At 46.5% G+C, this 25,855-nt stretch overlaps 2 long non-coding RNA genes across 2 annotated transcripts in view; one reads left to right on the top strand and one right to left on the bottom strand.

The window, feature by feature from the left end:
- Positions 1–861: 861 nt before the first annotated feature.
- LOC128315069 (uncharacterized) lies at positions 862–8,605 on the bottom strand. Its single transcript, XR_008297437.1, has 4 exons — positions 8,512–8,605; positions 3,009–3,135; positions 2,177–2,251; positions 862–1,353 (listed from the first exon to the last, which is right to left on the bottom strand). It is a non-coding gene; the product is annotated as an uncharacterized LOC128315069 (long non-coding RNA).
- A 149-nt stretch (positions 8,606–8,754) lies between these two features.
- LOC128315321 (uncharacterized) overlaps positions 8,755–25,855 on the top strand; it is a 35,366-nt gene continuing 18,265 nt past the window's right edge. The window contains exon 1 of the long non-coding RNA XR_008298041.1: positions 8,755–9,055. This is a non-coding gene — a long non-coding RNA (uncharacterized LOC128315321). The remainder of the gene's footprint in view (positions 9,056–25,855) is intronic.

The raw sequence follows: 25,855 nt of genomic DNA, 5'->3' as shown, positions 1-25,855 counted from the left end.
CGACAGAGGCTGGGCTGACTGGTTGGCTAAGGGAGAAGAGATGATAAGGATCATGCCTCAAAGCGAAAGAGGTCCCACTTCTGGTCCATGCAAAACAGCGATGGACCATGTGGCAGCTCACCGGGTCATGGCCACGGAACCCCAGGTGCTGAGGTGGGAAAGCAGACAACCCAGCTCTGAGGCGTTAGTTTTAGGAACCCAGCAGAAGGTGGCTGGCGTGATTCAAAGTTCCTCTGCAGTCATCCTTTGCCAGCAATTTTTAGATTTCTAAATATGAATGAGTTCCATATGAAAGCTAGATTTCATTGGGTGGGCACGGAGGGTAGGAGGGTGGATGCAATTTGGCTGACTCTCTCCAACCTATTTTAGACTCCGTTATTTCTCCGAACTCCTCTTCGAAGCACGAGTGGTAGCCACCGCATTGCCAGAGAGTTTGCTGTGTGCCAGGAACCTTATATATTATCTAAATCAATGCAATAATTCTGTGAGGGGAATGTCATGGAGCCCTGTTTCTAGATAACTCAGGCTCAAACAGCTTAAGCACACGTCTGGATTACACAGCTCGAACGTAGTCGAGCTGAGATTCAAACCTGGGTCTTTGGGACATGAAAGTCTGACCTTGACTGACACGCCACACTGCCTCTCCCAGCTCAGGTATCCTGAAATGGCAGGCGTGCTCTGCCTTTTCCTCTGGTTCTTTTTCTTCTGCCCCAAATCCCACCCTTCTATGAGCACTGGAGACCCCTAAGGCGGAGGGATCAGAGGGCATAGGCACACTTTGTGCTCACCCAAATCGTCTCATTTCTTCCTCCTTCATGCACAGACCATTTACACGCCGTTAAGAGAGTTCCACGCAAGTAGAACGATGAGCTATTTTATTTCAAACCGTCCTCAGTCACAGCAGTGAATAATAACAGCCTAACACGTCTACAGCCACCGCCAAAACCAGCCAATAATGCGCATGAATCACAGTGTGTAAATTTTTGCACAGCTCATTCGTACGTGGGCTTTTTGTTGTCACAGCAGCTCTTAAGGCAGGTAATGCCATCGCCTTTTATAGAGAAGAACACCAGGGCTCAAAGAGGTCATACAAACAGAAAGTCCCCCGATCACTTCATTCCAAATCCACCTCCCAGTCAATCAGTGAGAATCTGTTGAGCATCACAAAGCATCCTCAGTGTGTTTGAAGCCTTGGTCACCACTGCCTGGGTCGGCCTTTGATGGTGTTAGGGTGGTTTTGTACCCATTCGGTTGGCTGCTTTTAGCCAGAAATCGTCACTTTCGTGTGGTGACAGTTCACAGTCGCCTCTGCCTTCGCGGGAAATCGATGTCCTTTCAGAATTCTTCTTCCACCTGAAGAACAGAACAGCCTCTCTTTTAGCTCCGCTGCCCCCATTTGCATTAGGGCACCAGGCTGCATCTAATGCGGGCGGCCTGTTTTATCCATTCATTCAATAAATGTTTATCAAGGATTTACGATGCCCTGGGCACTTTATTAGGTGATGAGAATGTAAAGATGAGCAAGACAAACATGGAACTAACAACGTAGTAGGAGAGAAAGGCAACTAAATTATCAAAGGACATAAAGGGTTGGGTTTGCTCTCCAGCTGCCCAGCTGAGCACAACTATTGGAAACTATACCTGGGATTTCATTTATAGGTATGACTGAGTGACAACATGGAGAGGTCAATGCCATTAAAAGAAGAGTTTATTACTTACAGTTTCCAGGAGGAGGGGATATGGTATGTCACGAAGGGCCACACGAGGAAGGAGCAGGGTCAGTCGGCAGGCAGAGGGAGCGAGAGTAGGTGAGAATCTTTAATACTATAGCCGTGAAAAGTCATGAGGTGGGGACATCCTCTAAGTGGGTAGGAGCAAAATGCAATATTGGGGTTTGGCGTGAGAGGGTTCATAATATGTTATCTATGTAATCTGCAATAACACAGGGGTCATACGGATGTAAACAGCTTCAGCCATTAGCTTGGTCCATGCTTGGAAGATGTCAAAACATCAATTACGGAAAATCAGGACTTATTATTACAGCAGGGTTGATCAGCAGGCCCCCTGAAGGTATTTGAGAAATGGGTACCATGGTCGTACCGCCACTGAGAGTTTGGGGTTATTACACAACCACAGCTGACCAACAGAGTAACCTCGATAGTTGCAAAGAATTGACCTTCACAAGAAACGGTCCAGGAAAATTAATGCCTTGACTTCACTCTCTTCTCTCCCTTCAAGAGCCTTCCAGAGGCTAGAAGGCAAAAAAAAAAAAAAGACCATTAATGTAGTCCATATAGATTAGTCCCCTGGGGCAGAAAATAGGGTGGTGCAGCGGGAAACTACTGAGCTCAGAGACCAAAAAGATAAGCAAAAGTGAGCTGTGAAGGGAGTACGTTCTAGGCTAATAGTGCAGCACGTGCAAAGGCCCTTGGGTGGAGGGCAGCATGCTGTCTTGGGAGAATGGGCTGGTGTGACAGGAAGACAGAGAACAACGGCGAGACGGGTCAATAACAAGAGTGGAGAGGTAGGTAAGGACCTTTCCTGGCACCTCCTTATAGGCCGTGTGAATTATTTTGCCCACTATCTTAAAAGGGTTCTCAGCAAGGATAGTGGATGACATCATTTTCTCTATGTTTTTAAAATAGCCACTCCGGTTGCTGGACTGATAATGGATGGGAGGGAGGGGAGAAAACATGAGGAGGCCAGCTAGGAGGCCCTTGAAGCGTATGTGCTGGGCTGTAGCTGCTCAGCCAGGCAGCTGCGGGCATCAGCTCCCTGTGGCATAAAGGAATCCCGAGAGCCAGGGAGGGGCCATTGGACAAAGTCAGGACAGGGCTGCCAAGAACCGTCTCACGCAGCAGGGCAGAAGTTGGTTGGCCCCCGTGGCCTGGACAAGGAAGCAGTCTTCTCCAGCTGGAAAGACTTGAGTCAAGGTGTTTCTGTGTCAAACAGTTTCACAGAAAGTCACCACATAACCAGGAGGAATGCTGTGTCTCTGGGAAGCGCACCTGCTCCCAGGGACCCCACAGGGAGGACTTGGCTTTCCTTCCCGGGCTTGTTTGAAGGATGCTTTTCATTCGGTCTTTCTCCTGGGCTCCTGGGAGGAACGCAGAGCAGAGGGAAGTTTCCGGGAGCCTGGAGATGAAACACAGAGGACACATTCCTTCACCTCCCCCCATCCCCATCCCCAGTCGCTGCTGCTGTCTCATTGCTCCCTGATGGGATGTCATGGGCCCTCTGGTAATTGTCTGACCACTGACCCCAGGGAGGGAGGGCAGAAGCAGAGAAACGTGCTTGCACCCGACCCCTCACTTCCCCCTTTCTCTCTCCTGGCACCTTTTGGGCACCTCACTCTCCTCGCCTTTCCTCTTTTCTCTTTCTTCCCTGCTCTGTTTGCCTCCAAAGTGATAACCCATTTCTCTCCAATTTCCTGACCGCGATACTCATTTCTGTCAGGCCCGAGAGAGGACCAAATTAATGCAATCCTTTGTCAATGAAGAAAGGACATTTGTTAAATGGAAATTGTGCTTAAAGACAACAGAGAGCATCCCTCAAGGCCAAGCGTTCGGAAGAACAAAGGAATTATTCTGAGGAATGCTTGGTGTGGGGGGATTTGTATCAGGCATCAATATGTTCTGTCTGTAGAGACTCCCTGCTTCATGGGACAGACGGAAGAAGCAGTAGAATTTGCAGGTGAAGCGCCCGAAGTCTGGAGCCAGATGGATCTTGCCTGTGCCATGGACTAACTGTGTGGCCTTGGGAAGGTTACTTAACCTCTCTGCCTCCACTTCCTCATCCACAAAATGGGAAGATTTATAAAATCTGCTTATATCACTTTATCATAATAAGTGAATATCATGTTCAAAATAATGGGAGGAATATAGCAAGCATTTGTAAATATTTGTTGCTATTATTAGCCTAAAATGACGTCAGTAACATAAATTTGTGCACAGCAAAGAGCTAATCTCGCTTTATGAATTACAAGACTCGGGAGGTTCCTTTCAGAAATAAAATGGTCCCACTACCTAGGAAAATACAACTTGAGACTTCTGTTGTCTTTTTAAACATTTTTTAACGTTTATTTTATTTTTTGGGACAGAGACAGAATGCGAGCAGGGGACAGGCAGAGAGAGAGGGAGACACAGAATCTGAAGCAGCCTCCGGGCTCTCAGCTGTCAGCACAGAGCCCGACGCGGGGCTCGAACTCAAAAACCGTGAGATCATGACCTGAGCCGAAGTCAGAAGCCCAACCAACTGAGCCACCCAGGCGCCCCTGTTATTTTTTTCAGGTCACACATTCAAAAGAAAGATTTATAGTTGGGGTAAAATAGAAGCCACCAATAAGAATGGAAATCCTACCATTGTTCCATATAATAGTCGAAAGGTTTGAAATGAAATAGAAATAATGATGGCAATAATGATAATTTACTTAAACAGAACAAGGAGCTCCCCTCCCCCCCTCCCCCCGGCCACTGTCACTGAACATTTCATCCTTCTGGTCACCTCCTGAAATCATCTCCAGAATCATAAAATGTGTATCTTCTTGGCTACTATAGCTTCAGTAGCCTAGAAGCTAGAAATATTGCCTTTCAGGAGTGATTTAGTTATTTAGAGAGTAGCTTGAAATACAGCACAGGTGATAGGAATCTTTAAGGGCACAGTCTGGGTCTTGTTCATCTAGATGTTTTCTGAGCCCATCACAGAAGCTTGTTACACAATACTGTTAGACGGATATTCAATATTCTGCGGCTGGTGAGTGAATGACAACTAAAATATTAAAGGAATACGAATACTTGGGGGCAGTATACTTAGCAAAACACACACACATACACACACACACACAGAGTGATAGCTAGTGATTATTAGATGCAATTGCTATTGTTAAGGACTGTACCTTCACTACAACCAGGTAGGTAATATCTCATCCCCATTGTATAGATGAGGAAACTGAGTTTATAGAAGTTAAATAAGTTCTCATTAAAGTCAGAAGAATTGAACCATGGGGTGCCTGGGTGTCTCAGTCGGTTAAGTGTCTGACTTCAGCTCAGATCATGATCTCACCATTCATGAGTTCGAGCCCCATGTCAGGCTCTGTGCTGACGGCTCAGAGCCTGGAGCCTGCTTCGGATTCTGTGTCTCCCTCTCTCTGCCCCTCCCCTGCTCATGCTTTGTCTTTCTCTGTCTCTCAAAAATAAATAAACATTGAAAAAAAAATTTTTTTTTTAAAGTCATAAGAATTGAGCCCAAATTTCACACCCAAATCACCTCCAACGTTTTACAATTACATTATAAAATGAGGGGTGCCTGGCTGGCTCAGTTGGCAGATTATGAGGCTGTTGATCTCTGGGTCATGAGTTAGAGCCCCACATTGGGTGTGGAGCTACTTAAAAAATAATAAAATTTACAGAAATAAATAAGAGTGCCTGGGTGGCTCAGTCGGTTAAGTGTTCCACTTTGGCTCAGGTCATGACCTCACAGTTCATGAGTTCTAGCCCCGTGTCAGGCTCTGTGCTGACAGCTGGGAGGCCCAGAGCCTGCTTTGGATCCTGTGCTTCCCTCTCTCTCTGCCTCTCCCCCAAGTCATTCTCTCTCTTTCTTTCCCTCAAAAGTAAACATTTAAATCAATCAATCAATCAATCAACATGGAAGGAGGGTGATTTTTATTTATTTATTTTCATTTATTTATTTTGAGAGGGACACAGAAAGCCAGCAGGGGACAGACAGAGAGAGAGGGAGGGAGAGGGAGAATTCCAAGCAGGCTCTGCCCTGACAGCCCGGATGCTGGGCTGGAACTCACGAACTGTGAGAACACGATCTGAGCGGAAATCAGGAGTCAGACGCTTAGCGGACTGAGCCACTCAAGTGCCCCGGGGGGGGGGGGGTGATTTTTAAGTGAAGTGTTGCTCAAGTTACCTGAAAACACATCTAAGTGTATCTTTGGTAAAAGACGTTTTGTAACAGTATATGGGTTAGCTATTGCTGCATAACAAAGCCCTTCAAAACTCAGTGACTTTAAGAAGAGGTAATTGTTTTTTTTATTATTCCTGCATTTGTGGGTCAGCCAGGGTTTTAGGTGGGGCTGGGATGGACAGTTCTACTTTGCCCTGTGGGTGTGCAGCTGCCTGGATGGTTGAGCCTCAGGCTGCCGTGGCTGGGGTCGCTATGCTGCACGTGGGTCTCATCTTCCTGGGGCGGGGGGGTGGTGGGGCAAGCAGCCAGAGCATGCTCCCTTCTCCTGGCGACAGCACACCTGCTGAGGGGAAAGCCTTACTGGGCAAGTCCCTGTCTGTGTCACATTAGGCAAGTTACCTGGCCAGACTCAAAGTCAAGAGGTGAGCAGGTTTACTGTTCCAGTGGAGGTGGGGGGTAACTGCCAAGTCTATGGCATATCGCTCACACTTTAACTGGGCGTGCAGAAGTACTATGAGTGATATAGAATAAAGGATTTATTAGAGGGATTACACCTTATGCAGTCGTGGGAGCTATTTAAAAAGTCACCGTAAGGCTGTTGCGTCTGTATCTGAGGCTGGGACTGGGGTAATCAGGGCCAGTGGTTGGGACACAATGTGGCGAGAGCAAGAGCCACCTGGAACCCACGTCGGTCTCTGTTTTCAAATATGCAGACATGGGTGGCCCGCAGGAGAAGCTGGTGCTCCGCTGATGTGTCTGGCCAGGTGCACACATACCGGGCTCAAGAGCTACGGAAGGTGGAGGAAAATCTCCAGCAGGAGCTGGAGGCTCTGTGGGGCAGGTGCCACTCCATGTCAACACAGAGAGCCAACAGGTCAACAAGAACACACAGGAGTTTCAACAGTGCCAACCCACACCCCAACCTTCAATACATTAAAAAAAAATAGTGGCCGCTTTCCTTTCCTTTTCCGAAACTCACAGAAATGTTCTTCTGGCAAACTTAATGCAGGACTAGACAGAGAAGAGTATGTTGGGAAATGTAGTTTCAGCTTAGCTACGATGACAAAACAAAGGTACGACATGTGGAAAAGGTCATGGGTTCAGGAAGGGATAAAATATCAGGGTCCATGATGCGAATGACCACACGTAATAACATAGAGAAACTGACTCAGTGCATGTGAGGAGTAATTAATTGTCTGCCACAACCAGTTCCTGCTTATTGAAATGGAAGCGTGCAATGCCCTTCATCAGCTTTATGAATTGTACTTCTTTCCTCTCTGGAGAAAAGCAATCCACGTGGATTGTAGCGGGGCTGCTAGACAGAAGAGGACAAGTTGGCGGTAAAAATGTAAGACATATGCCCACAGGTAGAAGGTGATACTGCTGTTGACAATCCAGGTGATGCCAGCGGACTAGGTCATGTCCTCACTGTGAGTAAAGGGGCCACCTTGTTTACGTCTCTCCTTGGTGAGAGTTACACAAAAGCAGCTGGAAAAAGTGAGGCAGCCAAACAGTAAATGACCAAGGGGCAATCAGGCATTGAAGAAAGAGCCCTGGATTAGGGGTCTGGAGAGCTGGGTCCCATTTCTGATGGGCCACAACTGGTTGGACCACTCTAAGGATGTAGTATTGCAACTCAGTTTCCTCATCTGTGGGTGGAAATGTTGGACCAAATAAATGTCTGGCTGCCTTCTAGGTACTATGATCCAAGTAAGTCCTTACATGACCCCGGTGACTTCTGCTAACCTACAGGCCACCATGTTTCTCTGTCTCCTGTTTGCAACTGTGCATTTAGACTTTGGGCGAGGGACAGAGGTACCCAAATTAGATACTCAACTACTGGATTCGCTTGTTCAAAAAGCTGCTATATAACTTTGGTTAATACAATTTACCTTGTTTGCGTCTCAGTTTCTCCTTTCTCTTTTCCTATCTCAAAGAGGTATAGATATGTGAACTCCACTCTGCTGCTTGGAATAAATCAACTTTTCAAAACAAGGAATTGTGCTAGTTTTTTTTCTTCTTGGCATCAGAAGGAACAAAAGGAGGGTGAGAGATGAAGGATGGTTATATGGTGTTGGGGGTGGAAAGGGGTTGAGTTGAATGTTGGAAGGGAAATGCAGGAAAATAAATCCCTGCAAAACCCAACAGTCCTGTGATTCACAAGCAAAACTTGTTTCTGAATTGGAGCAGAGAGTGGTGCCCATGTGACGGTGTGTTTCCCCAACTGGGATTATTTTTTTAATTGGAAGTTTTTAAGATCAAAGGATGCCTATATATCCCAGCTCTAAATTAGGAATTGAGAGCTATAAAATCCAGGATCTCCTAATTAACTCCTGCTCCAAAGGACCATCATGGCATATGAATAAAATGTACGATATTAATTGTACAATATTCAATGAGCAGAAACATCTCCAAGCAGCCCTGGGAGTTATCCTACTTCCCCTGGGAGCAGAACCTCCTTTTTCCTAGTGGAAGAAGCTACATTTTTGATCATCTCACAGACCAAATTTCCCACAGAATCAGAGGCGCTGGCTGTCTCAGAAAATTCTTATAAACAGCTGCGTCCCAAATCCAGACTGCTTGGCGATAAGCACTCTTTACCTCCTTCCCTGCTACTCTGGCGACGTGAAAATGGAGAGCTGACAAGAGGGCAGGGCTGCTTCCTCTGGAGCAAAGCCCACACTGTGTCTAGAAGATGTCACAGCTGTATTTGTTGGGTCATCCAGAAAGTATACACTGAGACACAGTTATAAGGGCAAAATACTTATTGGGGATAAGGTCTGAGAGATAAGTGGAGGGGAGTCAGTGGGGAAAGCTCAGACCACACTCTGGACCAGACTCCTGTGTCAAGAGGGGTGGAAGGTGGTCAGGTTTGGGGGGGGGGGAAGAACCTCAGGCAGGCGCATTGTACTCAGCAGTGGAATGAAGGGCTTAACATCGTATGCAAAAAGGAAGCCCCTCTTAGGTTTTCACCAGGATTAAATGGAATTAGCTTTGTAGTTTTTATAATCTTCTTCACAAAAGAATGCAATTTCAGTTTCATTGGCGATTGTAGCTGCTTTTAGAGTCCTATCTGCTTTCAAACAGGAATCTGTCATCTTCTCCCAAACTCAACATGAGTTCACTCGTCTGGTTTGTAAGCTTGGTGAGTAATCTTTACTTTATCGTATTTGTAATTTCTGAATGGTAGTGCGAGGCTGGTCCTTGAAGGCTCATCTTGCTTCAGAAGTACTATAAATCCCTATACAGTTGGGTCCAAATGAACTCTGTGAAATACCACGGATTTAAATTGTAATGCCCAATGAACAAATGAGGTGACCTATAAGGGGAGCTTTGGAAGCCATGTAAAGAAATTCCTTTTGATTCAGCAATGTCATTCATGCATAGGTCCCCAGAGATCTTGCATATGTGCATAAGAAGAATTGTTCTGAGCATCCCCTGATGAGGCTCTGAGATACTTTTGGCCAGCCCAGTGGAAGGGGCCAGGACAAGCTTGCCTATAGAGGGATTCCATGCTGGGCAAAAGTGGCCAGGCCCTACTACCTATGTAATGCCCAGTCATTGGCTGGAGGCTGCTTGAGGACAGCGTGGCCTTACTGTAGATTCTGGAGGCCCTCAAAGAGGAAGCTGTCAGCCAGCTGCACTCCTCATGGCAAATCACTCTTGAGTGAGGTCTGAGAGGTGGCCCTCCCTGGCTGCCTCACCGGCCCTGGCGTGCCTTTCGATGGGATAACGAAAGATGGAGTACACCATGAATTTCCGTATTGCTGACCCTGCCTTTGTGAGCTTTGCCTTTCTTCAATAAGATCTATTCCTTAATCTTCACGACGTGACCTTGTAGAATTAGTCCCGATATTTGGGAGGCCCATCCACGTATAATGATGTGATTAGCCCAAGTAGGAAGGCCACGGGTCCTCAATTCCTTGCTCTCCAGAGGACACCGCAGTGTCTGGGTAGGAGAAGCCCCGCAAGTGCATGGTTGTGACGACAGCACCAGTGGTCCGCTGGGCCTCTTGGGCTTTCGAACCACTCCCACCGCTCACAGAAAGTGATACTCAACGTGCCCTAATTGAATTAAATAACAGGTTTAGTTTTCAGCAGTCGCCAAGACGGTCATCTTCAATGAAATGACATCTCTTTAAGGTACAGTTTGCACAAAAGTCTATAAGAGCGATAGAGTGGGTGCGTTTCCATCACGTTGAGAAAGGAGGTGCCACCCGTGCTCTTTGGAGTAGACAAGACTTTTAAAAACAGTTTCAGAACCAAAGGGCTGTACAGACGCTGGAACCCTGCACTAGATGTTGTTGGACAACCTTATTGCCTGCCCCGTCCTTCTAACTCTCCTCTGTACTTCAGGGTCTAGAAGTCTAGGAGCTGGATTTCTCAGAACCTCTTGCTTCCAGCCCCATGGATGTCATTTACATTCTGTCAATGAAAGGCACTCACACAAAGGTGGGGTAGAGGTAGACGCCATTTCTCCTTCCTTTAGTATGGACAGCAGACAGACACGGGCTTTGTATATGTGCAATTTAATCTTCTCAGTGGCTTCTGAGTTTTCCTGGTCTTCACCTGACTCCAGGCTACAGGGGAGCCATGTGGGAAAGGGGTCACATGGGAAGTTAGCAGTGAGGTCCACGTCACTGACCCCTGCGTGACAGCAACGTTTCTCCGTCTTACAAGGCTGTAACTGTAGTCGTGAAGCTGAAGGCTAACACCTGCTTCTCTAGCCCTTCCCACAGTTTTGTGATCACCAAATTGTCTGTATTAAAGCCCCATTTTCTTTGAAATACCGGAGCTTGGTTTCAGTTTTTCTGAACGATAGCAGCCTGTGCATGATACTTTCCCCCAGTTCTCCATGTTTATGGCGACCATCTTCGGAAATTTCACGGAACGCTAAATCTTAAGCAACCATTTAATTCCGGGGCGGCCGTGACCATGAGGACGCTTCTTCCTTATATCAAGCCCAGTTCTTCCTACTTTTCATTCTCCTTTGATGCGGTTCTATCATTTGTGACCATTCAGAATTAATGTGACCCCTTTCCCACATGGCAATCATTCATATTTTGAAACAACTTTTTATTTCCTTCTACCTGCCAACCACCTGCCCAACATTCTCTTCTCTAGCCGGTGTAATCTTAGTTTCTCTGTGATTTTCTCATATCTATCGCCTTCTTTTTTTTTTTTTCATATCTATCGCCTTCTAAGAGTGAATTGTCCAGTAAATCATTTGACTGTTATTTTTTTTCTTTTTTAATGTTTATTTTTGAGAGAGAGAGAGAGAGAGAGAGAGAGAGAGAGCATAAGCGGGGGAGGGACAGAGAGAGAGGGAGACACAGAACCCGAAGCAGGCTCCAGGCTCTGAGCTGTCAGCACAGAGCCCAATGTGGGACTCGAACCCATGAACTGTGAGATCATGACTTGAGATCATGATGCTTAGCTGACTGAGCCACCCAGGTGCCCCTCATTTGACTCTTATTTCTCTAGTTAAAATATTCCCCCACATATTTCAGCCAATGCTTGATACTTTCAAGTGGAAACAAAGTCAGTAATAAGTGGCCCATAAAAAAATTAATTAAAAGGGTAGGTTTGGGGGGAAAACATACTGTAAGGAAGACAGCAAAGGGTAGTATCTATGATATATAAAGAGTTCTCACAAATCGACAACAAAAAACAATTTGAAAAAATTCCAAATATATGCATCAATAATTAACGGAAGATGTAACCCAAATGGCTGATAAACATACAGTATATTCTCAAATTCAACTAATAGGGAAAGAAAATACAAGTAACACAGAAATCTTTTTTCATGCTCATCAGACTGAGAAAATGATTGAAAAAGTGATGAAAGTAATTTCTAGCGGGAACATGGCTAAAATTTCCCATGCTTTTATGATGCCAAAATAGAGTGTTAATACATTTTCTGAACATGCATTCTGGCAATGCCCACGAAAATGAAAATTACATAGGCCTCTGGCCCTGAAGTTTCAATCCTGGGAACACATCCCCAGAAATACAATGCATATTGGTTTTACAGAACTTACACCTTTCACAAAAATTAACTCAAAATATGCCTTTGATCTAAATGTAAAACCATATCATCTTTAGAAGATAATATGGGGGAAATATCGGAGATGTTGGGTTTGGTGGTGAGTTCTTAGGTGCAACAACAGAAGTATAATCCATTCAAGAAAAAATCGATAAGCTAGACTTCACTAAAATTAAAAAGTTCTGCTCTCTGAAACACACTGTGAAGAGAATGAAGAGGCAAGCCATAGATTGGGAGAAAATACGGAGAAAATATAATACCCAATAAAGGACCTGTATCCAAATACATCCCTAATGAAGGAAATATAAAGATTCCTTAAAATTGTAAGAAATAGGGATGCCTGGGTGGCTCAGTTGGTTGAGCATCCAACTCTCAATTTAGGTGCGGGTCATGATCTCAGGGTTGGAGGATTGAGTCCTGCATTGGGCTGGGCATGGAACCTGCTTCAGATTCCCCACATCCCCCCCTCCCTCTGCCTTTCTCCAGCTCACACGCATATGCTCGCTCGCTCTCTCTCTCAAAACCAAAAAAAAAAAAAAACAAACAAACCAAAACAAAACAAAACCCAAAACAGTAGGAAACAAACTACCCAATCAAAAAATAAGCGGAAAGTACTGAAAACACAAAATGTCTAATCTACACTATGGACCTTTGTTAATAATATATCAGTATTGGTGGGGTGCCTGGGTGGCTCAGTGAGTTAAGCGTCGGACTTCAGCTCAGGTCATGATCTCATGGTTTGTGAGTTCGAGCCCCGCATTGAGGCTCTGTGCTGACAGCTCACAGCCTGGAGGCTGCTTCAGACTCTGTGTCTCCTTCTCTCTCTCTCTGCCCCTCCCCCACTCATGTTCTCCCTCTCTCTCTGTCTCTCTCCTCTCTCTCAAAAATAAATAAACATTAAAAACATTTTTTAAATATATCAGTATTGGTTCATGAATTGTAACAAAGGTACTACAATAATGCAAGATGTTAATAATGGGGAAACTGTATATGAGCAGGAGGTGTGTGGGAACTCTGTGTTATCTCTTCAATTTTTCTATAGACCTTTGTTTTAATGCATGTGAATAATTTTATTCGTTTTCCACATTCAATTATGTATAAATGTGATTATGTGTATTATATGGTACACATGATATAGCATGTGTAACATTCATATATCACATATATAATGAGAAAAGAAAAATAATAATCAGCTATGTAGTTCCATTAACTCCGATCTCTAATGGGTGCGTTGAATTTTTCTCAGGTGAAGGTGAAGTCTGTGTCCATCCCAGTCTGACACTGCAGCTCATTCTCCCTCGGGTGAGCTGGCGGTATATTAACCTCTGCAGTGCTTTACTGGTCATATTTCTGTCATACTTTTGGCACTTGACAACATCTGCCCCGCTTTATTCTTCGATGCTTCGTGAGGTCAGTCTCCTCTTACTGAGCGGACTGGTGATGGTGAATTCCTACTGTGTGTGGCACCCTTCTGGGCATGTTACCCATGCTGGCTCATTTTGTCCTCACAGCCGTCCTGCAGGGTAGATAATACCTCAGCTCCACTCTCCAGAGGAGGGTGCGGAAACCGGAGAGATCGCTCAAGGCCACGGATTGAACCAGTAAACTGCCACACTGGGACCAGCACCAAAGTTTGGTTTCCCAGGGTACTCAAGTGGTTCTCAATCTTCACAATGACCTGGGGGTACTTGGTAAGAATACAGTAACTGTTCCTCCTTTAGAGAAGATTCGTCAGGGTCGGGGGGGGGGGGGGTGGGGGGTGTTGTGGTAGGTCTAGAAATCTGAGAGTTTCACGGATTCCCCAGGTGACAGCAATGTATGACTCAGGGAGCATTCTTTGAGAAACTCTGAACCTTAGTAAAAGAAGAAATGGGCACTAACGAAAAAGCAAAAACACACAGGTGAGAATTGTGGCTGCATGCTCAGCCTGAGAAGCATTAATATCAGAAAACAGAAACCGGATTTACAGAAGTCAGTGGAACGTGGCATTTAAATCGCACAGCGACGAAATGCTCCCCGTGGCTGAATGCTATGAACCTGCTAATGAGGCTGCTTAAACCCAGGAGGCAACATTCGTGTTGAAGGGCCGGGAGAGGACGGGCCGGGGGACGGCCCAGCTCAGCCATCCGTCAGGTGGCCGGTTTTCCTGTCGTAGTAACAGTTGCTGAGGGTTCGGACACTGTAGCTGCTCAGGAGTGGCCCTCCCCCGGGGCCTCCAGTACACCCAGGCGGCAGCGACCATCTCGGACAGCCCCCCCTCAACTTGGAGGTAACGAGGTTTCTATTTTGGGACCGGGCACTAGAGAGCAGGGGAGCGTGTGTGAGGTCCCTGCAGGGCGCCCCTCTGGGCAGTAGGCAGGCAGCCAGCTGGACGCTGACGTGCAGCGGGCCAAAGGGGGTCCCAGGGTGCCCCTTCGAGGGAGCAAAGTGGTGGCTGAGCCAACAGGGGGGCAGCGTCCGCAGGCCAGAGGCCTGGGAGTTCACCTGATTCCGTCTGTTCTCGTTTGCTCTCCACAGCAAGCTCTTGTTGGCCCAAGTTCCTCAACCTCTTACTGGGAACTGGGGCCTTCTAGAAATCCGAAGAGCAGTGGCGCTTATGAAACTCCAGATACCCGGGGGGCGGGGGGGGGTAGCTTATTCCGAGTAAATCCGTATCTCCCATGACCCAGGCAGCAGAACGATTTAAAACTCTCCAGGTGTTCCCAATGCGCATCCAAATTTGGGAGCAAGTCAGCTGTGTAGGAGTCTTGCCCGAGACAGTTCTACCTACTAATTTTTAAAACAGGACACGGTTAGCTAATATTCAACAGAAGAAATAGTGTTGGTAGTTAAATCATATCTGACTTTAAAGGAGAAACAGTTCTATTTCAACAGTGGGCTGCGGGGTGCCTGGGTGGCTCAGTCGGTTGAGCATCCAAGCTGGGCTCGGGTGGGGATTTGACAGCTCGCGAGTTCGAGCCCCGGGTCAGGCTCTGGGCTGACCGCTCAGAGCCTGGAGCCTGCTTGGGATTCTGTGTCTCTCTCTCCCTCTACCCCTCCCCGACTCGTGCTCAGTCTTTCTCTGTCTCTCAAAAATACATAAAACATCAAAAAAATTAAAAAAAAAATAGGTTTCAAGCCACCTGGCTGTTCACTGTAATTAACTTGCTGAATTAAAAAGAAAATGGCAGGATACACCCCAAAACAATGAAACAGGAATCTCAAGGTCCGAGGCTTGGATGTGCCTAGTTTTTTGAAGTACCCCAGGTGGTTTCCCAGGTGATATCAACAAGGCTGGAAACCATATTGATCAGGACGTACTCCTCCTGGGAGTTCTTTTTATTATTTTTTTAAAATTTTACAAGTTTATTTCTTGAGAGAGAGTGAGAGCCACAAGGGGGCGGGGGGGGGGTGGGGGAGCAGAGAAAGAGGGAGAGAGAGAAATCCCAAGCAGGCTCCACACTGCCAGCGCAGAGCCCAATGCGGGGCTTGAACTCACGAACTGCTAGATCATGGTCTGAGCTGAAACTGAGTCAGATGCTTAACCGACTGAGCCACCCAGGCACCCCGACTCCTCCTGGGAGTTCTACTGAGTTTCGTGCTGCTGAAGGAGCGGGTGGTCCTGTGGGTGATCCAGTGGGCTTTGCAAATGTGAAAGGAAGGCTCCCCAGGACCTTGCATCCCCCAGCAGGAGTACACAGTAAAAGTACCACCTGCTATTGGCTAAGTACCTCCAGATGTCCTGGAGCAAAACTGGATACAAAATTGTAAGATGGTTTCTTTTTCACTTTGCTCCTTTCACGTGGCCTATGTTTTGTCCTCCTGGCTTGAGTTTTTCTGATTAAGAAGTCTCCAGTAAGTCTCCCCTTTCCCCTTTGATGTCATTTCCCTTTTGTTCTCAACTGCTTGTAAGATCTTTCTCTGTTTTTGGTTTCCAGCGGTTTGACTCCGAAGTGCTTAGGTGGAGTTTTCTTTGTCTTTCTTTTCTGAGGGTTCTCTGAGCTTCCTGCACTGGTTCGTAAGTGGTTTGGTGTCGTCTATCAGTTTTGGAAAGTTCTCAGCCTTTATCTCTTCAAATATTTCTTTGGCCCCGTTCGCTCTCTCCTCACCTTCTGAGACTCCAGCTGCATGCAGGTTAGAACATTTGGTATTGGTTTATAGATGTTAGGTTACTCTTTCTACTTTTTCAATGTCTTTTCTCCATGGGGTTCAGTCTGGTCATTTCTCTTGACCTGTTTGAGTGGTAGCATCAATTATTTCTTGGGACTTTTCACATTCTGAGTGGGAGTTGGGATATCTTCCCTGAGTGACATTACAAGCCCCATTTTATTTTGTAAGGTTTATTTATTTTTGAGAGAGAGAGAGGAGAGAACAAGCACGGGTAGAATAGAGAGAGAGAGAGGAAGAAAGAAAACCCAAGCAAGCTCCCCACTGTCAGCCCAGGGCTTGATCTCATGAACTGCAAGATCATGACCTGAGCCGAAATCAAGAGTTGGATGCTTAACTGCCTGAGCCACCCAGGTGCTCCACTAGCCGCATCTTATGAACACACACACACACACACACACAGACACAGAGTCACAAGAAGGCTGAGTAACCTTCCTGAAGTCACATAGCATGTGGCTGTCATGTATGTGGAATACAATCATCATAAACATTTTTAAAAATCTATTGTAAGTAATAAATTGTATACATGTTCTTAGGAATCTCACTAAATTACAGATATTCCATGGTAGTTGTTAGTTGGGGAGGATTATGAGATGCCCTGCCTCCAAACCAGAAGTGCATCTCCTATTCCATTTATGATTCCAGTACTAAAACCCCTCCATTATGGGGATCTTCCTTGGATTCAAGCATGAAGGATGAGATGTGCCAGCAAAAGGGGTTAATTAGAAGCAAGTGACAACTTTCTCACATGTGAATGGAACAGGGTACCACTTTTGATGTCCCACGCCCTGCATGTCCACCAGGTACCCACGGCAGGTGCCCAGGGTGAGCCTGGCCAGTAGCCCTAGTCTCAGCAAGAATCTATAAGCAGCCATCTAAGAAGCAAAGGCTGGCCAGGGTCTGGCTGAAGACAAAGGCTTTCTTTCTTTTTTCTTTTTAAATTATTATTTATTTGAGAGACAGAGAGAGTGAGGGAAGGGCGGAGAGAGGGAGACAGAGGATCTGAAGCAGGCTCTGTGCTGACAGCAGTTAGCCTGAACCGGGGCTCGAACTCACAACTGTCAGATCATGACCTGAGCCAAAGTCAGACACTTAACCACCTGAGCCACCCAGGTGCCCCGATACAAAGCCTTTCTTAGGGAAGCATCCCTCTATGTTTTCTCCCCTAAACCCTGAAGCCCAACTCTCACAAATTCACACTGAGCAGAAGGAATGGAATAGGACTGCCATTCTGTCAAACCAACTTGTCTTTTGACATTTTCTCTTTCCCGTATCCCCTCATATCCCTTTGCAGTGTGAACTCTCAGTCATTAGAGACTCATTTATTCATTTATTCAGCAAAGTTTTGAGTTTCTGCTCTGTACCTTGGTGTTCTGAGGCTCCTGGAGCACCCAGGGTTGTGCCCTGCTCCCTGGAGGCCCTCGAGGAGGTGGCAAGACTCCAGCAGGGAAGGTTGAAGATGCCTCCCAGGGGACTGGGCTGCAGGCACAGGAGCCCCCTGCTTCTCCAAGAATTCCTAAACCCCGAATGTATCAGGGAAGTGATGGAACAATTGGATTCCAAGGTGATGTGTCCGGGACAATGGCCATAATCAATACAGATGCACAAACAGTAGCAAAAACAAACTCTTAGAGCTTGTTATATGCCAGGCACTGTTTTTTGCATTTTGCACATTTCGAGTCATGCCATCTTCTCAACATCCCTACAAGGCAGAGACTATTATTCCCACTATACAGATGAGGAAATTGAGGCAGAGAGAGGGTGAGTAGCTCCCATGAGTGCTCACAGCTTATAAGTAGCAGAGGCAGGATTTGATCTCAGGGAGTCTTACTCCAGGCTTTCAACGTAATGCCTTGGCATCATGTAGGACCTCCGCAAAACCTCTGGGGAGTGGGGAGCTTTCTAGCATGACTGAGGTTGCTATTTCTGCCACCTCAGCAAGGCGAGGGCTTAGCGGCAGTGTGAGGAGTAGTCACTTCTACTGGAGGAATACTAAGGATCATCGTAACCACCAGGGGGGATGAGAAGGTCTCCGATCTCCTGGAGGGGACTAGGCGATGTTGATAGCTGCTTCTCTGGTCTAGGCAACTCGAACCTAGACTCTGCCAAGGCAAGGTCTCAGGGTCAGAATGGAAGCCCTTGTTGCAGCCAGTAAAGGTGACAGTGAGAGGACCATAAGAAATGTCAGCCTGTGTGGGTGCAACTTGCTGGCTGTGATTCCAAAGACAGATGTGGTTCCGGCAAGACTGACTGACAGGGTTGGGGAGAGGAGGAGTGGATGGAGCTTGGAGAGAATTCCTGGAGACCTTGGAACAGAGGGCAAGGAGACTTTTACTGCAGGCTTACAAGGCCAGAGGAAGGAAGAGGGCTGTTAAGAGTGCAGAGATAGTTTGGACAGACAAGAGACAGCTTCCCTTCCTAGAAGTCTGGAGGAGGAAGTGGGGTTTTGAGAACAGGAGCCAGAGAACAGGCACAGAACAGAAGCCCAGGTAGAAGAAGGTAGCTGGAAGGAGGTGGGGGAGAGGAGTCGCTGGGGTGTCTTAGGCCGGTATCCCCCCACCCCGGCCAGGAACTGAGAGGATGCTGACCTTGCCAGCAATGAAAAAGGCTTGTGGGCTAATGAATCAGTTCCATCTGACCCACTGGGCCCCCGATCTGAAGTGAAGTCCATGGAGAATCAGCCAAATTAAAAAATTTCCTCGGCTTGGTCACAAATCTTAAATCTGGGGATATACCCAGCGGTCCCACTGTGATACTAAAGCTAAATTATACATTGAGTCCTAAGCCTGGAATACTATGATTTTTCTGTCTCAGACAGGTGTTCATTAAAGGTCACTCGGCAACCCCTGAAACACAGTCTTTGACACCGTAATAGCTGAGAGCTCGAACCCCTTTTTTCTGTCATTGCTCTGGATTTTGGCTTCCGGCTCAAAGTTGAGGAGGTAGAAAAAATGACTTTGTTTTCGCCCATGGTGCTTGGTAGTTAGTTTTTTTTTTTTTTTAAGTTTTTTTTTCATTATAAAAGTGATAGATGGTTATTAAAAATGAAGAAAATATAGAAAAATGGAAGCATAAAAGCATTCCCAGTCCAGTTTACCCACCAAGTGTAGATATTAATGTTTCAATATTTTCCTGCCTGTCTGGTCTTCTATGTGGAGGGATTTTTCTAACTTAATTAAGATCACACTGGATACATGATTATCTAGCTTGAATTTTTTTATTTGACATGATGCCATAGCATTTTCCAGATGAGCACCCTTTAACTTCTAACTGAAAAAATTTTAAACCACAGTCAACTTTCAAGACAATTGAAATTCAAGAAATACTACAATGAACACCCATTTATCGTCCATCCAGCTTTATCAGTTGTTAATATTTTGCCACATTTGTATTATCTCCCCTCTCTTACATATTCAATATTGATAATATTACTATTTTCTTCTGAATCATTTGAGATCAAGTCAAAGATTTTATGATCCTTTACTCCTCAGTATTTCAAGAGTATCTCCTAAGAACAAGGACACGCTTTTATAATCACAACAAAATGATCAAATTTAGGGCATTTAATATTGATCCGATAGAATTATCTAATTTGAATTTTCTTATTCAAATTATGCCAATTTTGCTTCAAACAATGTCTTATAGAGCAATATTTTTTCCAAACTAGATTCTATCCAGGGTAATATATTAAACGTAGCAGACATATCTCCTGAGTTTCCTTTCATCTTAAAGGGCTCCTCAGAAGCATACTGGGTGTAGTCTGGAACCAGGCAGTACTCAGAGAGCAGAGATATGAGGGGAGATAATGCAGGCCATTCCCGGTTGGTAGGTGGCAGAATGAATGAACAAGGGACCTTATACACAAGGCGTGCCTTGGGCATCTGAAAGACAAGCGGAGCCCCACACCAGCCCCCCAAACCTTAAAAGTGCGTAAAGAATCCTTAACTGGTTTCAGTCATGTATACCGTGCAGGTGTTCTCAACAGCACATCACCATCTCAAGGCGATGTCCTTGGAACAGTCTCTGGGAGCAGGAAAGGCGAGTGGAACCCACGTTCCAAGGACAGGGGCAGAAGCCAGGAGCTCCTGGTGCCCACACACGGCTCACAGGTCAACCGGCAGTCATGTCTCCTCGACGCCCTTCCACAACAGCTCCTCAGTTGACTTTTGATTCGTATGAATGAACGTTTTGCAGAGTAGGGGCTTGTGGTTTAATAGCATGACCCTCGGTTGATACTTGTATCTATGCCTGAGAGCCCACTAGGTGCGCTGAGTATAGTTTACCTAAAGATTTCAGCATAAACTTTCCAGTGGCTTCCAGTGGTTTTCCACTATAAATAAAGTCATGGTGAACTTTTACGTAAAGCACTGAAGGGAAAGTTTCTTTAAGGGAGGGTCTCTGGGGTGAAATTCCAGGATCAAGGAGTGTGGACATCTGGAAAGTCCTGACGCCTTGTGAAACTGCTTTCCACACGAGTTGTGCTGGCCCATCATGGTGCTTGGAGACGGCTGCCTGGGATTCTTGTTTGAGACGAGCTCTGTCTGTGTATTTTCTCTGTAACTTACATGGGATGATCGTGCACAGAGCTGGGAAGAACTTGCATGAGCTCACTGAGACCAGAGGTTGGGAACCCAGACACCCCTGGGGTCCTCAGGAACCACCAATGAGTGAAAAGGGCTCGCAGGGATTGGTGAGTGACACAGCTTCCACAGGATGCAGTTGCCCCTCACCTCCAGCTAATTATTGCCAGCCTTTGCGGAAAAACTGGTGCTGACTCACAGCTTCCAAATTTTCAACAGAGGCAGGACATCTCGATTTTTGTGTACAACGTGCCATTTAGAAACGTTGCCGGTTAATTAAAACGTTTCTTTAGACCTTGTGTAAGTGAAACAAAACACATCTGTGAGATGGCTGTGCCTTGGAAACTACCAGTTCATGGCTGTGCTCTAGATTTTTCTTAAAACCTCCACGCTGTTCAATATTTCTTTTCTTCTTGGCATCCTCTTGACTGGATTTCCAGGCACCAGATTTTCAGGGTTCCTCCCTTAATCTCAGCCCACGGCACCGTGCTTTATCTTTTGTGTGTATCCTTAATGCTCGAAAGTTGCCCCTGAACTCTAGTACCAGTCTTGTTGTTGAGCTTCTGATATGGTGACACATCGGACGGAGGCATTAGGATGTGTCTGTCTTCTCGGTTTACCCAGAGTCATGTGTGGTCAGGAGGATCTAAGACTTGGATTTGGTTCTCTTGAACCCATGTGTGGCAGAGATATTTGCTGCTAGGTTAGTTAATAGGCTTCTGCTCCTTCACAGTCCTCACTTCCCTTGCAGGGTGTCTGGGTCATGTGACTAGTTCTGACCAATGGCCTATGAGTACAAGTGATGCGTGTCACTTCCCCGGGGAAGCACGTACAGCCAGTGTGCATCCCCTCCTGCGCCCAGCCCCAGCTCTCCTCCCCTTCGTCTGTGACTGCAGATGGCATTGTTGAATCTCCGCATGGAGGGTGGCTGCCGGGGGCCTGGTTAAGGATTGTAACACAAAGGATTTACACATTCGCCATGATCCCGTTATTTGACACGTGGAGGAAATGGGTGAAGTGTGTGTTCTCTCTAAGTCAGGGTCTACCCTGCAGAATAGGCATAGAGAGAGAAGAAAATTTTCCCAGTGTTATCATTCCTTTTTGGAATTTAGTTGTTAATATTCAAAATAACTTCTGGGGGGGCATCCGAGGGGCTCAGTCCGTTAAGCATCCGACTCTTGGTTTCCCATCAGGTTATGATCTCACGGTTTGTGAGTTCGAGCCCCACACCCGGCCCCGTGATGACCGTGTGGAGTGTGCTTCGGATTCTCTGTCTCCTCTCTTTGCCCCTCCCCCGCTCCTGCACTCGCTCTCTCTCTCTCTCTCAAAAATAAACATTAAAAAAATAATAACTCCTCGAATTGAACGAGGAATAAACATCTAAATTCTACAGAAAAGGAAACTGAGGCTAAGGGTTTGTCTGATTCCAAAGCATGTTCTTTTTTCTGTTGTACCCTCCTGAGCAGAAATTGGATGGGTGCAGAACATAGGTACTAGTAGAACTAATTAGTAGAGAATTAGAGACATCCTTCTTCATTCGAAGAAAATCCCAGGGCGAAGGCTACTGTTACTTTCATTTGTTTTTAATTATGAAGGTAAAAAGGAAGTACATGAGGAAAAGAAATGAGAGCAATACAAAGCTGCAAAAGCCATGCTTTTCACTTGCTCTAGAAATTCCAGTTCTTTCCTCAGATGATGTTCCAGGGAGTCAGGAGAGTGAAGCCTTCCGTAGCTTCCAACCAACTAGAAAACCCAACATTTTACTTCCGATGATGTATTTTCTAACCATAGGTGACGAACATGTCCATGCTTTGCAAAATTGTCATTTGATTTTTGTTTTCCTCTCTCAAGGATCAGACTCTCTACCTTTGTCAACGTTTGTTAAGTTACATTTTTCTAACTTATTCTGAGAACGATACAGTTGACAGCTGCAGCTTTCCTCGGTTGTTTTGTTCAGTCTTAGGTTGAGGGGGGGATAGTCGAAAACACTTTTCCCTTCTTTCCCTTCGAGCTCAGCACACCTCGAAAGTTCTTTCCCGGGGAACGAGTTTGCGATGCTCAAGCGGGCTGCACGCGTCAGCCAGGGTAGCTGGAGGACGCCCAGCAGGACGGGCTCAGAGGCGTATTAGAGCAGCACCATTTCCATATGAGGGTTTCCTGTCGCTGTGAGTGGACTCCACGCCAGCTGGGAGCTTAGATCCCATTCAGGGACATTGTGTCATTGGGATGCAGATGCACTAGAGGCTCAGCAGACCTCCGTACGTACTGGAAGTTGAGGTATAGGCTGCCATCTTGCATTTCTCCGACAGCACAGATCGCTAGTTCATGTGGAACCGAAACAAGAGCCTGTGTGTTTGCAAGGCAAGGAGGTTTGCAGATCTCATTTTAAGGGTACCTGTGTCTCTTCCCTGGCCTGGATTTGCAACAATTGCGACAGATTTGATGATTGGGGGGCAACCATCCTCAACCTCTCCTGTTACTTCCGTGGGAAGAACACACTTCACTGTCCCAGGGGTGTTGGGTTGGGCCACATGACCTGATACAGCTCAAGAGGGTGGCAGTTGCAACATGCAAGTTCCAAGCCTCATCCTGAAGAGGCATCCTAGTTCCCCTTGTCCATCTACTATTGTTGCGGAAAAAGACAAGTCCCAGGTAGCCTGCTGGTCCCGTCATGACATTGGACAAGCTGCTTCACCTCTGCAGAAGTCGGTTTTCTCACCGGCTGAATGGGAATAACGGTTGTGTCCTTTACGTGGTTGTTGTTAGGATCAGATGAGAGAATGCTTGCCAAAGGCCCAGAGCTGTAAATACTTACAGAATGTTGGTTACCGTCTTCTCACCCCATTGAGATTTGTCAAGGTAATAATTAATTGCATCCCTCTTCTCACCCATTTCTGATCCAACTGAGGAGAGCACTGGAGATCAAGAAGGCACAGTGATCCAGAAGGCAGACTCTAGGAGCAAGGGGCCCGGCTGTGACCTGGGACTAGTTACCTAACGTTTCCCTGTCTCCATTTCATCAGTGGGTTAGTGGGATTAATAATAGCACCCACCTTGTGTTAGTTTCCTACTGTTGCTGTAACAAATTACCACAGACTCGGTGGTTAAAAACAACACACGCTGATTACCCTATAGTTCCGTGAGTCAGAAGTCTGAAATGGGCCTCCCTGAGCTGAACTCAAGGTGTTGGTGGGAGCTCTGTTCCTTTCGGGAGGCTCTAGGGGAGAATCGACTGTCTTGCCTTTTCCAGCTTCTGGAGGTCACCTGTACCCCTTGGCTCATGCATGGTCCCTTCCTCCGTTTTCAAAGCGAAGCCTTTCTCATGTTGTTTCAACTAACTCTTATGCTTCCTTCTTCCTTTTTAAAGGACCCTTATGAGTATACCCGGCCCACCTGGATAATCTGGGATAATCTGATTCACAACTTTAATTCCTTAATTTTCCCGTTGTTGTGTAACCACCGCCATATTGCCTAGTTTCAGGGCTTAGGGTGTGGACATCTTTGCGAGGCCTACCATCTACCTCACAGGGTTTTATGATGATTAAATGAATTAATGTATGTAAACCATTTGGAACAGAGTCTTGCACATCTTGAGCATTATATAAGAGTCGGCTACTGATATTTTTCAAGCAAAAGTCAAGAATATCAGAATTGTTGTAGGGCTAGATTTGAGTGTGAGATACAGACAAGGGGCCAAATGGGTTTCCCATACTTTCTCCTGTGAATTGAACTTACACATCTGGTCGTAGGTCAAACCCCTGCACATCTTCAGACCTTTCCTGGCAGGAGTGGGTCCTCCCTACGGGGCAAACCACATGGAGAGAAGGGCAGGTGAGGAGACAGTGAGAGACCCGGAAGATTTCATGCAGCTGCAATGATACTCTCCTCGTCTCAATAACCGGACACGGCACCTCTCCTCTTGTGAGGAGGAGCCCAGAGAGAAATACTTCTGGGGGAAGAGAAGAGCTTATGCTATGGGCCACCAGGAATTCAGGGAGAGGAAGACAATGTTTTTCCCACGGAGCCTATGGTCCACGAGGCCAGGTGGGAAAGACTCGCTCTCTGCTCCATATCTCTTTACCCGGTTGGTCAGGACTGAACCTGCTCTTGCTCCTTTTAGATGAGATAAAAGCTTTCATCGGAGTCATTTCCCTTAAGTTGGCTTCTCCTGAGGTAGCCGTGCTAGCCTGCGAAAGCGCCCAAACGTAGCTATGGCCGCACATCAGCTGCCGCGTAGCCTAGGTTTAAATGGAGATGCTTGAGACCATGCGCACCCACACGCACAAACATAGGTATTATATATACAATATATAAACTAAAAGTCTGGACTGCTTTCGACACGGCACCCTACCCCCATCCCCTTACCTGCACAAAGAAGAGGTCGTGTAAGGACACAAGGAGCAGCTGGCTTCCAGGAAGAGAGTCCTCATCAGAAGCCAACCACAGTGTCACCTTGATCTTGGACTTCTCGCCTCCAGAGCTGTAAGGAAATAAAATTCTGTTGTTGAGGCCACCTAGTCTGGTATTTTGTTACGGCAGCCTGAGTAGACAAAGACAATAGCTAAGGCTTTTTTCCCTTGGTGTTTGTCCGGTAACCTCTACGGCAGCTTTGCCCTTCGGCCCCGGTTGTGACATGTGTTCTCTTCTGGGCGGAAGCTCTGAAGGCTAGTGCACAGTTCAATGTTTCCTCTTCACCCTGCCAGGCCAACTGTGGAAGCCCGTGTGGAGAAGCGGCTTACGTCTGCCTTGGGTCCTGAGTGACCGGACGAGCAGAGCGCCTTCCGGGTCACATGTGTGGCGTGAGACAGGGAGAGGTTTGTGGTGTTATGCCCCTGAGTGTTGGGATACTTGTTTCTACAGCGCTACATGGCCTGTTCTGACTGATCTCCTGTCTCCAGGACGTCCCTGCAGAGCACAGATAACAAAGGAGTTAATCGTGGCTTTCTATTCCGAAGCCTAAAGCCCAGGAATGCAGACAATGCATTTGAGATACCAGCTGGAGATACAAGACCTCCTCTGGACCTAGAGAAAAGCCATATGGAAAACCGGGGAGGAAGCAAAGAGCTCAGACCCCAGTGTATCCCTGGGTCCACGTTCCCCGCCCGTGCCTCTCTGAGGTAGGCGGTTTCTCTCGCAAACCCATAGATGCTTTTGGAGATGTAAGAGCTGGTGG

This window comes from Acinonyx jubatus, chromosome C2 (assembly GCF_027475565.1).
Source record: "Acinonyx jubatus isolate Ajub_Pintada_27869175 chromosome C2, VMU_Ajub_asm_v1.0, whole genome shotgun sequence".
In the NCBI taxonomy this organism is placed as follows: domain Eukaryota; kingdom Metazoa; phylum Chordata; class Mammalia; order Carnivora; family Felidae; genus Acinonyx; species Acinonyx jubatus.
The sequence above is the reverse complement of the archived record's forward strand: the minus strand, read 5'-3'. Positions and strand labels throughout refer to the sequence as shown.